Here is a 19036-nt window from a genome sequence, read left to right as displayed (position 1 = left end):
CTAAAACACACACACCAAGTCCCATACTTTTTCACTCTCTACCCCAGGAATGAGTTGGCAAACAAAGGTTCTTGGTCGGTTGGAAAGGGGTTGGAGGAAAGAAAATGAGGACGATGGTGTTTTGTTATTAGTAATGGGGTTCTCACTTTGGTTGCAGGAGGTGAGCTTATGAAAGAATAGATGTACCATAGGAAACGTAGTTTTACATGGTCCTGAGTGATTCTGTAAGAACATCCAAACAATGCCAGGCTGCAGCAGAACAGAGCCCAAGCACCAGGGAAGCTGGGAGGCCAGCGCTCAAGCCTTCTCACCTACAGCTGACTGGGACCTAAGTCAAGACCACTTTCCTTCCCACTTGCTCCTTTGTCAAATCAGTCCTACACATCTTCAGCTGCAGGCCTTCTAGTTTGGCCACACCTCCACCCCCTGTGCTCTGTTAGTGACCCCTTGGAGTCTCTTGATGCCAATACTGAGTGCATGGGACAATGTCACCACTGTCCCTCACTAACATATGAGGAAAGAAGCCAGCTTCCTCTTGTCTCATTTCAACAATTTGTTCCTCACACTTCCCCTTGAAATGCATTATAATGTGCTTCTTCGGTTTACCCATCGGAGTGCCCTTCAAATTTGAAACACAGCCTACGAATTTAGTTACCCATCCAGAAGCAGCGACGACTATATCTGAGACATCCTTGGTCACTCATCTTGTGTCCTTTGAGATGACAGGTGCTCCACGTGTGAGGTGAGATTAGAGTTATGGGTCCAGCTGAAAGTCAGGGACCAGTGGACACTAACTTGCTCATAGGGCTGAACTCAGGACCTTGCCCATGTCAGCTGTGATTTAACTGAACACAGGCACTACTTTTATCAGTATTTTTAAGGCCAGTTCGAAGCATAACCTTCGAGGAACCCCCAAACACGGACTAACCGAGCTAGAGAAAATACTAATCACCTGACCTTAGGCAAATAAATAACAACAAAAATAAATATATCTTCTCACTACAGCCCAGAAGTAAATAAATGAAGGTACATTATACAAGGGAATTGCAATGTGTGGATCTTACATTTATCATGGTCTTGTATATCAGCATCATAAAAATCTTCTTAAAGACTAAGCTAAAATAAAACTGCTGCTCTGATCTGTGAATTTGCCAACATGGAAAATAAATCAAACACAAGATCTGTGTCTCCCTCTTATACTGATGGTTTGTTACTCTACTGAGAAGGACAAAAAATAAACTTTGATTAGCAAGAATTTCTTGAAAAGGAAGAGCAAACAAAAGTTACTTCAAAACAAAAAGTAAGGTAAGTATAAAATCCAGTCAAATTTGTTTTTAAATGGACGCATTGATTTATATTCTGTTTAACTTTGCCTTTTTTTCCCCCACCGACTGTGGAAACCTCATTTGATATATGAGAAAACAGTGCGTTGAATCAATCAATGTTGATTAAATTACATTTAACATCTGCTGAAGATTCAGAAATGTGAAGATTTGAGGGAGATTTTGGTATCTTCATTCTCAGCTCAACTTGGAGCCAGGATGTGCACACAATCTGCCAGACGGTCAGGATTAGTCAGCACAGAAGGATGGATGAGGTGTTCTTTTGGTGGGAGGTAGTTATGTGCTTGTCAGATTGTCGTGAAATAGAGATAGCTTAAATGTGCATTTCCCCAAAGTGAAAGCATTATTTCAGAGGGTGATTTGTCGCCATATGCTTTCTCGCCCATTCAAGTTCTTTCCCCCCCACTATTTACAATTAACTGGAGAACAAAAGATTGGGGAGGATCCCAGAGATGATGTCATTCAGTATGTCCATTATGTGCTACTGCATAATAAGCCACCTCAAATTCAGTGGCTTACAACGATGTATTACGCTCCTGATTCTGCGCTCATGTGGGCAGTTCTCTGCTCTCTGTGGTATGGCTGAAGCCCCTCAGGAGGTTTATTCAACTGGGAGCTTAGCCTCTCTCAAATAGCCTGTCATCACTGAGTCGTCTAGACCAAGCTTCTTTTTAGCACAACACCTTGCTTCCAAGAGGGAGAGTTCCCAACATACAAGCACTCATCAAGCCTCGACTTGGGTCATGCTTGCTAATGAACCATTGGCTGCAGCAAGTCACATGGTTGAGCTCAGTGTCAAAAAGCAAGATGATTGCCAAAACTACAATGAGGTATCACCTCACACGGGTCAGAATGGCCATCAACAAAAAATCTACAAATAATAAATGCTAGAGACGGTGTGGAGAAAAGGGAACTCTCTTACACTGTTGGTGGGAATGTAAATTGATACAGCCACTATGGAGAACAGTATGGAGGTTCCTTAAAAAACTATAAATAGAACTACCATATGACCCAGGAATCCCACTCCTGGACATATACCCAGAGAAATCCATAAATCAAAAAGATACATGCAAAAAAAAAAAAAAAGATACATGCACCCCAATGTTCATTGCAGCACTATTTACAGTAGCCAGGACATGGAAGCAACCTAAATGTCCATCAACAGAGGAATGGATAAAGAAGATGTGGTACATATATACTGTGCAATGGAATATTACTCAGCCATAAAAAGGAATGAAATAGTGCCATTTGCAGAGACGTGGAGGGACCTAGAGACTGTCATACAGAGTGATGTAAGTCAGAAAGACAAATATTGCATAATATTTATTATATGTGGAACCTAGAAAAATGGTACAGATGAACTTATTTGCAAAGCAGAAATAAAGACACAGACGTAGAGAACAAACATATGGATACCCATGGGGGGGGTGGGATGAATTGGGAGATTGGGATTGACATATATACACTACTATGTATAAAACAGACAGTTAATGAGAACCTACTGTGTAGCACAGGGAACTCTGCTCAGTGCTCTGTGGTGAGCTAGATGGGAGGGAAATCCAGGAAAGAGGGGATATGTGCGTATACATGTGGCTGATTCACTTTGCTGTACAGCAGAGGCTAATGCAACATTATAAAGCAACTATTCTCCAATAAAATTAATTTTTTAAAAAAGCAAGATGATTGCACAGGGTGTAAACACCGGGAGGGGTGGTGTTACCCCCATTTGTTGGGGAGCACCAATGTAGCAATCTACCCCATCCAGTTCTCCATCCAAGGGAAAGTATCTTAAGTACATACCTCAGTTATCGTTGAACATTTTAATAAGGTGGAACTCATTACCTAGCAAGATGCACCATTTCAATTTGAGACAATATTTATTAGAATTATTTAATATTTATTAGAGGCTTCCTCTGCCTCCAACTTCCACTTCCATTAGTCCTATTCCTGCTCTCTTGAGAAACATAGAAAAAACACATTTGCTCTTTCTAAAGATAACACCTAAAAAAGAATGTAAAGAAGTTCCCATGTTTCTCCAAGTTCTTCCAAGTCCCCATATCTTTACCTTTCTGAACCCAGTATTCTCAGTTCCTTTTTATCAGTCTGGTCAAATCTGCAATGACAATGGTAAATTAGATCTATTTCAGATAAACTTGAATATTCTCTTAAATTTCACACAGTAGGAATGCTAGCTCATTCAGAACAGGTGGACTAATTTTTAAAGCAATGACTAATAAGAGTCTTGCAAGACAATTATAAAAGACTCAAATTAAAACACAGAGAAAAGGAAAAAGAGAAGGAGCTCAAAATGGGAAGTTGGCAATGAAAGGTACATTGTTACCTTACGTAGGTTTGAGAACAAAACTAGCCTGAACCCTTGCTCTACATCATGTGGGGGTCATTCAAATCACCTTTTTACAGGATATAAGAACCCTTCAATGGTTCAGTTGGTCATATATTATCTTGAGGCAAACCACAAAAACAAGCCTAGGGAACTGGAACTTTCTAGTGATGGGTCCAGAGGAATCCAGCCTGCAAGAAATGGTCTAAGTATGATTCTGATCCTATTCAGACATTCCTCCCAGGAACACTCTAGAATAACTGAGATTTCAAGTCTTCTGTAACAAACTCCAAAGGCTAGAGCAAACTACAACCACTCCTGCCCACCTCAGAATATCTCAGGATATCCTCAAACTCAAATATGGACATTACTTCTTGAGAACTTTCTGGATCTGGGTAATCACTCAATTAAATTGATTTGCCAGAGCAACTACAGGTCAGATATTTAGGTACCCTCACACTGAAACCAGAGAAACAGGAACACAAAGGACAGGCAGAACTTCTAATCCACTCTACAGCCAAAACAGTAAGGCCCTGCCCATGAAGTCAAGTCCCTGCTGTGGTATTAGCAACTGTGGGCAATTTATTGATGGCACCTGGGCCTCTTCATCAAGGGTAAGGAAGTACTTGGTAATCTGCAAGTTCTTTTTAGCCTCAAGTCTTGTTCAAGTCTCTATCAGTTCAGAGCATCTCTCCTCTCTTCTAATTTGCTATTGTCATAAATTGGGCTCCATGCAAATGGACTCTGAGACAAACATAAACATATAAGAAATTTATTGGGAAAATTATTCAGCTCAAGGGAAGAGGAGGGAACAAAGCAGGATTTGGTGAAAGCAGAAGTTGGCTTCAACAAAGCCAAAGTCAACTCAGCTGATCCCCCAGGGAACTCGGAAGCTGGAATGACCCTTGTCCTGAGTTGAAATGAAAAGGCCAGGTCTTTATGCCCCTGCCTTGACATTCACAGGATGCAGGCTTCTCCAGAAAGGGACGTGACAAGGGCAGGCAGATCTCCTCTGCCAAGGCACTTCCCAAAGAGAGCTAAGAGGCATCTGCTGGTAACACTTCCAGCAGCTGGGGAATAAGTCCTTCATTCCTGAAGGAAAATTTGGGCAACTTATCCAGATCCCATTCTTTATATTTAATGCAGTATTCTTTCCATGGCCACATGATGTGATACATAGCTTCCCAAGACAAGGTTTGAACTTTATCTTACACAATCTGACTCATATTCTGTTCAGCCACAGTTTGAGACCAAGGTCTAACTGAGAATTCAGAGACCTTGAATTTCAAACTGACTAGGTTGCTTCATATCAAAAATGTCAGATTCACCAATCCATAAGATGCTCTTTCCTTTCTTCCTTCCTTCTGAATTCATAATGCAATTGTCCTTGGCGCAGATATGTAACAGAAATATCATTGTCACATCCAGTTGCATCTACTGAATAAGTCTATATACTGAAAAATTAACAAATTCAAAGAATATTGATTTTGAAACTGCCTAACTGCCTGGTTTTTATCATAATTTCATTAAATCGCAACATAAAAATAGGGTATAAAGATAATATACTGGTTTCCCTATTGTGTCCTTATCACATATAAACAAATAAACAAAAAAAATTTTCATTGTCAGCTTAGTCTGCCAAACCAATCAGAACAATTGTTTTGACACCAAGAAGAGTTTGTCTTCCTATCAGTTTATTTAAATATTTCACCCCAAATTGTATCTACTGGAGAAACAGAAATTAAAATAGTACATGCACACCCCCCCACACACACCCCTCACTCACCGGCAATACAATAGCTTCCCTGCTTAAAATTAGCATTATCTAAAATCTGGAATTTAATTATTTCAAACTACCTTGATACCCTGTACTTAACATATCAGAGCACCAGATTAAAGTCTCTCAATTTCTTTGAAATTCAAAACCTGCATTACACAGGCAATCTGTGAGTTATCTGGGGAGGAGCGTTGACTTATATGATTGTTTCTCCAGCATGCGGTCCATTTTTATTTCATTCAGTTCAATTCAACAAATCCTTATTGAAGAGCTACTGTGGCCAAGATGTGAGAGATTCAGAAGTTAACCCAATACAGATTCTACTTCGCAGATGTACATGAATGTGTGTGTATTCAGAATTTTATAAATTAATTATAGTAAGTTGAAGCATCTGAAAGTGAACTTTTTTATGTACAAAAAAACAGCAATCACATTTGGTTCAACCTAATAGAACTTAGAGGACAATGCAATTCTTTTTTATAACAGAATGACAAACAAAGTATTATAGGAACCAGGAGAAGAAAATGTTAATTCTAATTAGGGGAATTAGAGAAGATTCATGAAAGATTAAAAACTTGTCTTGATGGGTCGGTTTCAGCAGATGACCAGAGATGGTTGGTGATAGTACAAAGGACCAGCTCGTGTAAACACTTAGAGATAAGTTTGGAGCTTAGTCTGGAAGGACTGGAAAACAACAGGCTCTTATTTTATCTGGAAGTTCCAAAAGCTCTCTCTCTGGAAGTTTGTTGCAACAAAAGTATTTGAAGTTTGTTTTATTTTCGTTTCGGTTTTTTTTTTTTTTTTTTTTTTTGATGGGAAAGAGTGGAGCCTCCTAGAATCAGACATACATGTATATGTGCTCTCTGCCATTATGGAGGGAAGAGTTTTAGACCTTTGAACAGCTATGGAAATAAAATCCTGCAGCAGCTGTCTAGAGGGACTGAGATTTTTCCTTTTTAGCTACCTGGAAAATGTAGAGTTGCTATTTCAGAAAAACAGATGATGAATCTCATGAAGTATATCTTTCATTTAGTCAATAAAAATGCCCACTCACCTATTCCACCCACACTAAACAATTGATAGGAATGAAATTTTGGCCTACACAGACTGAAAATAGGGCCAAAGCAAAGAAAGATACTAGAGAAGGATTAGCTGTAAGCTCTTAATTTCATTTAGAAAGTTTTCCTTATGCAAAAGCATTTGTATAAGCATTTTCAGACAAAATTAAGATGACTGAGTATGCCCATTCATTCCTAAGATATAAAGCTGAGCTTACTCATTACTAACTGTTTACTTAAGGAATGAATGTTGGTCAGAGCTCCTTGTTCATTATTTGTGGGTTTATGCTCAGTCCCTCCATTAGGGAATGTTTCTCCAGGCATCACAGACCACATCTGTGGGGATATAATCAAGTGTTGCAAAGATATATGATGTTGTTCTCAGGGAAAACAAGCAAAGCATATGTACATGAAGTTGCTTAGATTCATCACAACTCTTGAGAATACAACCCCACTCCATTACCCAAACTAATAGTGGGTCAGTATAATGCACAGTAGAAAAGGTGGCAGTGCAGGTTTAGGTCTATACTGTCCAATATGGTAGTCACTAACCACAAACGGCTATTAAGCATCTGAAATGTGCATAGTCTGAGCTGTAAATTACACACTGGATTTTGAAGGCTTAGTAAGAAAGTAGAATGTTTAATATCTCATTAATAATTTTTAAATTAATTACATGCAGAAATGATAACATTTTGACATATTGGGTTAAATGAAATATATTGTTAAAATTAATCTCACCTGTTTCTTTTTACTTTGTTTACTGTGGCAACTAGAATATTTAAAATTACATATGTGGTTTGAATTACATTTCTGTGGGACAGCACTGATCTAACAGTCACAACTCAACTTCTCTAAGCCTCAGTTTCCACTGCTGTAAAAAGGAGAAAATAACTATTGCCCTGTCTCATTGATCTACTGTCAAGATAAAAGAATTAATGTATAGGAAAGCCTCTTGTAAACTATTACACACTATATAAATATAAGCGACTATCAAGAAGAACAATTCCTTATGAAAAAGGCTGCATATTAAATAAAGGTGGTAAATACAAGTTGCAGCTACTCTAGCATAGCATTTTCATGTGCCAAAGAAAACTAAGAAATGTGGACTTGCCCTCCAAACCTTTCAATTCTTTCAGTTTACATAAATTTGAAACACTAAGCACACCAAACCATCTGACAGGCACCGTGATGGGTGAACCCCTCCAAGAGCAGGGTGATATTCCACGAGCACACTCAAGGGATGAAAAACTATCATCCTACTCTCAGAAGTCAGCCTGGTTTGGAATTCGAAAGGCTGTGGGATTAACATCTTCCTAGGTAGTAGGCTTATCAATGCAGCACTGACTGTAAACAGCCAGCCATCTGGACCCAGGGCTTGTGACCACTGTTGACTGTCAAAACATTGGAATTTTCTAACCTACCACAAAAATATAAAAACTGAGCCTAAATTGGAAAAAGCTAATATTCCTCACCTAGAAACTGCTTCCTATTTTCAACCTTTTTTTTAAAATTGCGTCTGACTTTCCTGGAAGTACAAGGTAAGGGTATAAGAAATCTCAAGGACTGTGAGGCTGAGATAAATGAAGAATGAAAGCATGAATTCCACCTACACTTAAAATAAAGGTGCTTTGAGATTCTCTCACCAGGCAGCACAATGTTCCCTCGATGGGCAGAGCTCCAAGCGAACAAATTCAAAGTCCCCAAATACAGACCCAGGGGACAAGAAGTCAACCAATTTTATCTACCATCCAGCCCCATATTCTGACATATTATCTCACCTTTGACAGTTTGCACTGATAATATCAAAACAGTTGTAATTCTCCAAGCACATCAAGCCTCAGAACCTGTATATGTGCTAATCTGCTGGAATGTGTTTGCACTGCCCCCAGCGCTGTTTCCCTGGCAACCTCCTACTCCTTCCTTAAGAATCAGCTAGTGTAACCTCCTTTGGGAATCTACCTCTGACACAAGCAAGCTACAACACTCGGACCTGCATTATAAACCTATCCTCCCTAAAATGCAAGCTAGTACATATGAAAAACAGCATGGAGGTTCCTCAAGAAGTTACAAATTGAACTACCCCCATGATCCAGCAATCCTACCTCTGGGTATACACCCAAAGGAAACAAAATCGTTACCTTGAAAAGATATCTGCACTCCCATATTCATTGCAGCATCACTCACAATTGCCAACATACGGAAACAACCCAAGTGTTCATCAACAGATGAATGGACAAAGAAGATGTGGTATGCATACACAATGGAATATTACTTAGACTTTAAAAAGAAGGAAATCCTGTCATTTTTGACAACATGAATGAAGCCGAAGGGCATTATGCTAAGTCGAAATAAGCCAGATACAGAATGACAAATGCCACATGGTATCACTTACATGTGGAATTGAAAAAAAAAGAAAAAGAACTCACAGAAACAGAGAGTAGAAAAGTTGCCAAGGGATTGGGCAGGGGTGAGAAGTTAGTAAAAGGGTACAAACTTTCAGCTATAAGGTGAACAAGCTCTAAGGATCTAATGTATAACATGGTGACTATAGTTGATAACACTGTACTGTATAGTTGAAATTTGCTGAAAGTAGAACCTAAAGGTTCTTACTAAATAAATAAACAAATAAGCTGAGGCACATGTTAACTCGATGGGGGAAATTCTTTCATAATGTCTACGAATATAAAATCATCACATTGTACATTTTAAATACCTTACAATTTTGTCAATTATACCTCAATAAAACTGGGGGAAAATCCTATCCTCCCTATGTTTCTGTATGCAGCTTTCTATTTTCCTGAGATCTTTTAACCACATCTTGTAATCTAGTCTAACGTGTTGCCAAAAACCTTTGCTCCTTGCTCCTTATGTGTCCGTGCAGGGGGACATCCACGAGAGTGACAACTCTTGGCCCCCCTCCACCACTCCTCACCCCTCTGCTCTTGACTGGCAGGTGAGTTAGAATAAACCAGCCACGCTCAGCCCTAGTTTCCTGGGGATGCCTGTTGCATTGGTGTCTTAGCAAACTCCTTTGACTGACCTTGGCCACAGTCTCCATATAACTTTATAGTTGTTATAAAACATTATTTTATCTCCCACTATCAGACCCAGACCCCCATGTCCATATCAGTTGGTTGCAGACACAGGTGGGGAAAAGGAGTATTATTTATTAGTCTCCTAAAACTCCTAATAGTCCTTGTACATTTAATAAATAAATGAATCTTGATGCAATACTACAGCCATAGGTGAAAAATAAAAAAGTCAAGCTAGGGAAGCACAAGCAGCTTAACACAGAACACCTGGAAAATACACGAAGCCTGATGTCATGCCAACAAAGTCCTCCTTGAAGACAAGAGGTTAAACAATGACAATAAGTTTTGTTATTGATTATAGGCCTGGCCCCTCACCTCCCTCTCTTTACGGCAAGGGCTGGGTGTTACCCATTTTTTGTGTCCCCAAAATTAGTACCTAAATAGCAGGCATGCAAATAGTTGTTTAATTAATAGTTAAACTAAAGCAAATCATTATGCTGTATACCTGAAACTGATATAATATTACAAGTCAATTATATTTCAACGTTAACAAGTAAAAAAGTATAATAATAAGTGCTAGCCTACACACATTTATGGGTTCATCCTGGGAGGAGGAGAGCATAGATCAAGTTAGAGTTGGCTCATGATCGCCAGGCTCCGAGCTCAGGTATAAGATGATGTATGGAACAAGCCAGGCAAAATGACATCCTATGAAAGAAGGTCCTGACTAAGCCTTGACAACGGTGGTGAGAAAGGGGCTTCTAAACTTCTAAAACCCTCAAGGCAAAGGGGTCATTAATATTTGAGATATTATAGAACAGTAATTAAAATGTGGGTTGAGCAGTTGAACTGACTGCCTCAAATCCTTCTAAGCCTTGGTTTCCTCATCTATGAAAGGAGAATAATGAAACTACTGACTTCGCAGGATTTTTGCAAGAATCAAAGAACTTAATTCATGTCAAGGCATTCAGTAGTTCACACTTGTGACACAGGAAGTGCTGAACTCCTTGTAGGAGCTAGAGCAGCAACAGCAGCAGTAACAACAGAAGTAGCTTAATTTGGACATTCACAATTAGGAGAACACAGATGTAGCATGAAAAAAGATTGCAAGGGAAAGAGAAGGAAGAGATAATTTAATGTGATAGAGGTAGATCTCTCAATTAGCTAGATGGAAAAGTTGTCATTTTTACCATACCACGGAGTAAGTTGATACGTTTCACAATTTACGTAGCTTAGTTTGTATATTTTTGATATATCTATCACAATTCTGACAATTTCAGTTCTCCCCCATCAGGAACACTTGACATTAAATTAGGAGCATCCTAGAGCCACCATCTTCTATAATGTACCCTTTCCTCTTGATTCTAACCTCAGGTCAGAAATGTGCAGGTCTGCTAAGTTGGGTTGTCTTGCGCTGACTGTAACTAAATATTAAATTTTAATTCTCACTCATCCCCATTACCTATTTACAAAAAACGAGACTCACAAACTAAGATTTTCCTAACTTTCTCCTCTCTTTCACATTCCACACATAATTATCAAATTGACTTAGGGTTTCCACAAAAAGAATTCCACATGCAGAGTTCTGTTATTCTTAAACTCAAAATGAAGAATGCTCAGTTTTTAAATCTATCCTGGACTAAATGTATCTAAACATTTTTAGATTTGCTGGAAGGAAAATCACAATTCCCTTTCCCAAAGCCAATATTTGAGTTGGTAGCCTGTAGCTTGCAAAGCAGTCACCCACACTTAAAAGTTCTGCAAGCTGCTATCCTTAAGCTGTTTCCTTAAATTGTAAACACCTGTCTTCTTAATCCCCCTTCCTCATATCCCCTAGGCAACTTGTAGAGAAAAAATGTAAGAGAGTTAGTAAAATAAACACTTGCTTCCAAATTTACATTCTATCTTCCCACACATCTAAGATAAAAGTAATAAAGGTTTCATATTTGATGAGCTAAAGCTGGCATCTTAACCAAATACTTGCCCATCTACACTCTAAAAGAGAGAAGATGCCAAAATTTCAAGTTCTTAAACATTTCAAACTATTCTGAAAGATCGACCAATGTATGCAATATATCTACACTAACACAAGTTTAGTAAAATTACTGAAAAAGAAGTAGTGTAGTAGAAACTAGTTCACATAGGATTGCTCTCCTCTGACCATTTTCAAAGTTTGGGATGACTTCCTCTATCCTCATCAGTTTCCTACTGCTATTTGCCAATGTACACACATAACTAAACCTTTTAAGGACACCTCATAAATGGGCCAAAACATCTGTGCTTAGTGTAGCAAACTATTGTTGCAATTCATTATAGTTTCTACTACATTTCTCTAATTTGCCATTAAGAATCCATTAGAGTAAACTGCACTGTCACTGATTGAAATCTCTTACCACACACTGAAAACCTAAAGGCATAACCAACTTTACTAATAATTCCTCTACAAACCCAAAAACTTAAAGGTCAGGTGTATTTTATTTTCTTCAACCTGGTCTCGTAAAAATAAATCACAGATATATTCCCCTTCTGCAATTTAATTACCCTCTGGAGATGGCGGGTTAGAGTTGGAGGGTGTCATTTAGCAGCCTCTGGGGAACTGGAACCTCTTTCATTTGCATTGCTTCTTTGTAACAAGAATTCAGACAGACTGCCTTTTTTTCTCAGAAAAAGGTCACAGTCTATCATTAGGAGCTTGACTGAGAAATGGTAACATGGATATTTTTAATGATAAAAGTTAGAGACATTGAAAACCAATAACTATTGACATTTAAAGTATTCATTTTTAAAACAGAGGGCACTATGGTGTGTCATTAGCACGTTCCTCATTATTGGGTTTTCATCCATTTACAGAATCTCTGGGTCAGAAGGGGCAATAAAGGTCATTGTGTCCAACTACCACCTGATGCCTCGAAAATTTTCCTTCCTCTGTGGTACAGTCTGACCTGTATTCTAATAAATTACTTTTATAATCAGTGAAGAGCCAAGTCTTTACAATTTATATCAAATCTTCAACTTTATGCATTGGCCTTATCACCTTTGTTTTATTTAAACCCTAGAAAATAGTATTTTTAAAACTTCGTAATTTTCACTTTGAATTCCTTCAACTCCTTTCTCCACTGGGCATTAATTTCTGGTTATTTTTAAAATGTCTTTAATATCTTGAAATGCAATTAAGTCAAAAAAGCATATGTTTTATTTCCTTGTTTATTAGAGAACTGATGAAAATATGCACCATTCAGATCTTTCATTAACATGTTTTCAAGAATAAATGTTTTCTTTGTGTCCACAAAAAAGAATATCTCAATAACGTGTATATAAAATGTGAGTAACATTCTGATGACAATAATTACTGTGAAATTCACTGCAATGATGATTACAGATTCAGTTCATATAAAGTCTTATCCTGAGTTCACCTGCCTTTCTTCTTCTATTATCTTTAATCATGTTTCCCTTCTCTTTATGGTTCTCCATTTACCTCCAGATGTAAACAATTGATTAGTGTGGTGAGTGATTTTAAACAGAAACCATTTATGCCAGGGGATGAAATGGCAATAATTCTAGGATTAGAGAGGTTTTCCTACACTTAAAATGCACCTAAATAATCCAGAGCCTCCCAAACACAGACCACTTATGCCTTAGTGTGAGCTCATCATCACCCGTATCCTCAGAAGCTGAGAGCATCTTAGGTTTTTCATTGATTTGACAAATATTTGCTTTGATTCCACTCAGTTCCAGATGCTGTGCTAGGTATTTGGTTTACCAAGAGAAATTAAACATAGAATCCAACATCAAAGAGCTCTTTCAAATGGAGGAAGACAGACATGCTTAGTAAAGAAAATAACAGTGGTGTGCATAGGTGACTACGGGGGCAGGGAGCAGCTGTACCCACCCCCAACGGGGAGTAATTAGAGGAGCCAACCCCACTGAGTTTGAAAGGACAAACTTGAGGCGGTAAAGATAAGTGAGGGAGGAGAGGGGGTCTCATCTTATCTGGCAACTGTGGGTCCCTTTTAGACCTGGAAATAACATTTGATATCATCTAGTTCAACCAACCTCTTCATTTTGCAGATGGGAAATTCAGTATTTTGGGGAGCCATTAATCTTTACAATGTTTTTTAGAGACTGTTAGAAGGCAAACATTATGTCCATTTTTACAGAAAAGAATATTAAGCAAGCGTATAGGAAGTGTCACCTACAAACTGCCACTTGCCATCTACCTCTACAAGGATCAAATTATGAGCCGCTGTGGCTGCTGACCTTCAAACTCCCTGAAAGGAGGTCAGGGTGGAGATCACTGTGCTGATTTCCCAGGCACTCTGTGCTCTGGGAAAAACTGGCAGAACAGGCCACCAGATAGTTAGATATTTTCAGGAGACGATTTTATGAGCCCAAATCTTGCATCTTCTCATATCTAGAAAAGTATTAAAATCCTTCATGGTGACGTCTGCTCCTCATGACTAGCAGTAACCTTCACAAGACAAGCAGAAACTTTCTGCAAAAAAATATGTGCTTGATTGCATGTACTCCCCCTTCACCAAAATCACATATATACTGACCTTCCCCCCTACCTCTTTAGAGCAGTTCCTCAGAGCTATCTGAAATGCTGCCCCCAGGCTATAGTGTTCATTTTTAACCCAAAGAAAATTTAACTTATGACTCTCACATTATGCTTTTTTTTTCAGTAGACAGAAATAACTTACCAAAAGGCCCCACAAAAATATTTGATGAATGTGAACACATATCTCAAGTCAGATATCTCTCACTCAACTAGTTATGATAGGAGAAAGGACATTATTTCTATGCCAAAGAAACAGAGCACTGGGCTGAGAATTGAGAGCCCTGAGACTAATAGTTCTGTGACTTTGAACAGGCTCTTTACGTTTCCTCACTTAAGAAATGAGTTGGTGGCACGAAACAGCCTAAAATTCTAGGGCCATGTTGTCAGACTGCCCCAGTTCACAACACTGTGCACCAAAATATCTGTTGCTTGAAAATATAAAGTTTCTAGAGTCTCCCCCACATCATCTGAGATTAAATGTCCCCTTTCATTAAGTTTTTGGTCCCTAAAATTTTTAATTCCATGCTTCCTCTTTATCCAGACTTATATGTATTTCTTTCTTTTTTTTTTCCAAAATCTCCTAAATTGCCTGAGCTATGATTAAGCATTTAGAAGATTCTCAACAAATTTATCTCATAATGAAAAAGCACTCTAAACAAACTTGTAGCTGTGGAACTTAAAAGCACTAAAACTGCAATATTTACAATATTTCAAACTCGAAACCATAACAATCCACCACCAGAGGGAAGTAAAAGCAGCCCAAATGTGAAGGAAAATGGTTAAATATTAATATGATGAGGTTCAAATTACAGGTCTGAAAATTCACCTGAGAAATTTTTCTTCTCAGTTCATAGAAAAGTCAAAGCCATGTTAAGACAGATTATTTCTATCAAACCCTAATTTCACACATTATTTCCTGTTTTTTAACTACCTCCTCCTTTTCCTATTTATTTACTAAATATCCTTTAAGTTTCCATGTTCAAAACCCAATGGCAAAATAAAACAGAAAAAGTTAACAGTTACTTGTTTGTTTTGTTCTTTATTTATTTGATCGGGTGGGTGGGTAGGTAGGAGGTTTTTGGTTGTTTGTTCATATACAGAAATTTTTTCCTCTAATATTACAAGAGGGTTCAAGATATAAGAAAAGGCTAAATTTGATGAGATCTTTAATTCCTCCTGGTATGCCAGCATTAAATTAATGCCCAGTTCTTTAATATGTTTAATGTGTTCTCAGTCAATTCAGTTTTCAATATAGTGATTGATATTGACTTAAAGTACTAAACTTTTCTGTATTTGTTTCACCTACTGTATAAGACCTTATTTTCCTTGGAATATCTTTGAGATTGTGTCCCACAAAAATCAATACTGTAATGAAATTATTCTATAAATTTATTTATTTTACGTTCATGTTATCCCTGAAAACAATTACATTCAAGTCTATGGAAGGTTTACTGTGGGTGTAAAACCAATCCCTGAAAACCTTAATAGTAAAGAGACTTCCACATATTGAATCACTGCTATAAGAAGCTTATTCATTAGAACTAGTATTACAATATTATGTATCGATTGCATTTGTTTTATTTAGTTCCATTTATATAATCTTCACCATCCATCAACATAAAAATGTCTGTTTCAACTTCCCTTTTAATTCTTTCTGCTTTAGAATCTCTGCTCATCCCACTATTCCACATTTTACCAAATAGAACCTATACATTTTTCACCCATTTCACTATTTACATTCACTTACATTTATTTCCAATATATTTCAATACCACTTCACTATATATAATATTTAAAAAAAAAATAGTAAAAGCAATGCACTACAAGCTCACTGTCCTTCAAGAATATACAAAGTACCTGAAGAGGCAGGGCATAAATTAATGAGATAGTTACTGCATTAAAAAGTAGCAAATGAAAACCTTTAAAAGGAATGTGACAGGAGTTCTGGTTTCAGATACTGACATAGGAGACTTGTGAACTTACCTCCTCCCATGGACCCACCGAATCTTCAGCTGCATATGGAACAATTCCCTCTGAAAGAAATCGAAAAACCCATTAAGTGTCATCTACACGTGGGGCAAATGAGAAAACAACGCACATTGAAACACGTAGGAGGGACTGAAACACAACCTTGCCACAAACCTCACCCCAGCACAGCAACAAACAACAGGGAGGGAACTCCCCACTCCCAGCTGCCCCCTGAGGAGCGGAGGGTTTGGGCCCCACACCTGGTACCCCAACTTTTACGTCCTGTTCTCCCTGCTTCCACGATCACCAATTTAGATTCAGGACACTGTAGCCTCCTTGTTCACTGTCACTACTTCTAGTCTCTGTTCCTTTGCTATCACTGTTATTTTTCTTGTTTTGAAGCCTATATTGTCATCTTAAGTCCTTCTGTACCCTGGCTTAATCAGTGGACCCTAGAAATCTTTCCTCACATCCTGAATTAAATACCTTTATTGGATTCTTGAAGGACTTCATATTTACCATTATTTTGCACTTAAAAGACCTCTTAATCATTGTCTATTCACCTGTACGACTCCTCCTTCAGTCTCTCAATGACTTGAAGGTAAGGACTGCGTCGTCTTCTCCTCTGTATTCTTGACACATAATATATTTCCTGACTTAGGACATTGAAGATACTCATAAATATTTGCTAAATGAATGAGTCACTGAATCCTGTACCACTGTCTTCCCATTCTCATCACAGGTGATAGGGTTCAGGACAAGCTGCCCCAAAATATGGCACCTTGGCATACTGAACATTTCAAGCTGAAAGAATCTGAGAAACAACCAGCGTAGGAAGGATTCTCTGACCTTCTCCTGAGGCAGGTCATAAGATGCTCAAGTGAGAAGTGCCCTCCCTACACCCAGAGGAAAGGAGCGTCCTTATCTCTGGAGACAGAGGGACACCAAGAGCAACCGGAATAAACAGGCCTTGCTGTTCCCCCTGTTCACTGCCTTTAGCTTGTACCCTTTTTCAGCCCATCACGTTTTTCCACAGCTCTTCATCAAACCTCACACAAAAACACTCAGATTTAACGACTTATTTGGTTCCTCATTTCCTTATGAAGGCTCCCAGGTCACATAAAACTTACATTAAATAAATGTGTATGCTTTCCTCTTGTTAATCAGGGGCCTCAGCCGAGAATTCAGAAGGGTAAAGGAAAGATATTTCCACACATACACACAGGCGTTCTCCAACTTCCCTCCTTCCTCAGGAACTTGAGCACCTGAATATCAATGCTCTTTACTCCACCCACTCCCTCATCACTTTGCCTTTACAAAACACCTTTTCTCACCTGGATTTATTTAAGCCTCTCTTAATTTTCTCCACTACATCCCTTCTTCTCCAAAGCACCTGGCCCAGTGTCGTGAACTTAAGAGGCGCTTGGGAAGTACATATGCTAATGAGCAGAACAGCATCAGGCTCCAGAGGTAACAGTCTTCAGAGGTGTGGGGCTGACCTGGTTGTGCATCACACCTCAGTAAGTCATCTCTGCTGCCATGAATGCAAGTCTCTTCACCAGTTAGAACTCTCTCATTGAATATCCATTCTTTCTTCTCCCTTCTTATACCCCTTTTCCTTGGGATTTCCAGGGAACTAAGCAAACAGCAGCCAAATCCCAGTATCCCTAGAAACAGCACTGATGCACAGTTATAAACTTTGTGGCTTCACTTCCTTTGTGTCTTCAGAAAGCTTAACACTCAGTCACTACATGTACTGGGTGGCATTATTTGCTCAAGTTTTCACCCCTCCACATCCTTATCATGGTTCACTGCTGGGTAAACCACAGCAAATGCTACAATGCCCCAGTGCAGGTGGGCTTGGCCATGTGACTTGCTTTCACTGAGAGAAAGTGAGTGGAAGCAAAACTATGTCAATTCTCAGCTACAAGCATCACGTGTTTCTGTTTTTCCCTGCGAATTTATGGCATCCTCCACAAGAAGAACAAGCTTCAGATAGCCACTGACCTCAAAACAAAAGACCTTTGCAGCCGACCTGAGCTCAACACACAGCCTGAGACAGAACCCCATTAGCTGACCAGCAGAACAATGACCCAGAAATAAATCAGTTATTTTAAACCAATGAGATTTGGGGTTTGGTTGTTAGGTTGCATTACTGCTAAACCAGACTGATGCACCTTGCTTGAGGTATGTTCTGATTTATAAACCACTGGGCTTTCGCCAGTAAACTACAGTATAAGAGCAGAATCCTGTTTTTAAAACAGATGTTCAATCTAATAAAGATATTAGAAATATCTCAAAAAAGGAGAGGTCCATATTTTACAACTCACTGGAGTTTTATGATGCTTTGGATTGGTTATTGTTCCTGCTGCTTACCAGGGTTGGTACCGATCATTCTCTTCTATTAATTGATACGGCTAAGGTCCTATCGGCCTCTTTCTCTTCCTGAATGCATTTAGTCATAGTCATGATTAGAGCCTTCTTTATGTGGATGCTCAGCTCAAATGGTACCCATAAACTTCAGCTGCATTATATCTTCACTGTTGAAGTAAAGCTTTTTAAGATTTGTGAAGAGCCATAAAGAATATGATTGGCATATACATGATGTATAGTGATGAACTGAATATGGAAAAATACCCACATTTTTAGGCAAAGAAGGTATAAAATTGACTAAAAACATTTTGAGGTTAAAGAAAAAGCTTAAGGTCCTAATCCCTGACATCATTAAAGCTGGTTTTTTCTTTCTTATTTTTATTCCAAATATAGGTTCACATTCCACATAAAATTAGGACTCAGGTAGCCTGGGAATTAATAAACAGATGGGAAACTCAGAGTCCAAAATTGGAATCCTTATTCAGCCTCTGCTACTGTATCATACTTAAAATTTTGCTCTTTCATCTCTACAATGAGTTGATTTGGCAAAACATTCCAGTCGCAATGTTTAAGCTATTTTAGA

The sequence above is a fragment of the Aethalodelphis obliquidens genome, unplaced genomic scaffold (genome assembly GCF_003676395.1).
Source record: "Aethalodelphis obliquidens isolate GAN/ISIS:26980383/991018 unplaced genomic scaffold, ASM367639v1 scaffold63, whole genome shotgun sequence".
In the NCBI taxonomy this organism is placed as follows: domain Eukaryota; kingdom Metazoa; phylum Chordata; class Mammalia; order Artiodactyla; family Delphinidae; genus Aethalodelphis; species Aethalodelphis obliquidens.
The sequence above is the reverse complement of the archived record's forward strand: the minus strand, read 5'-3'. Positions refer to the sequence as shown.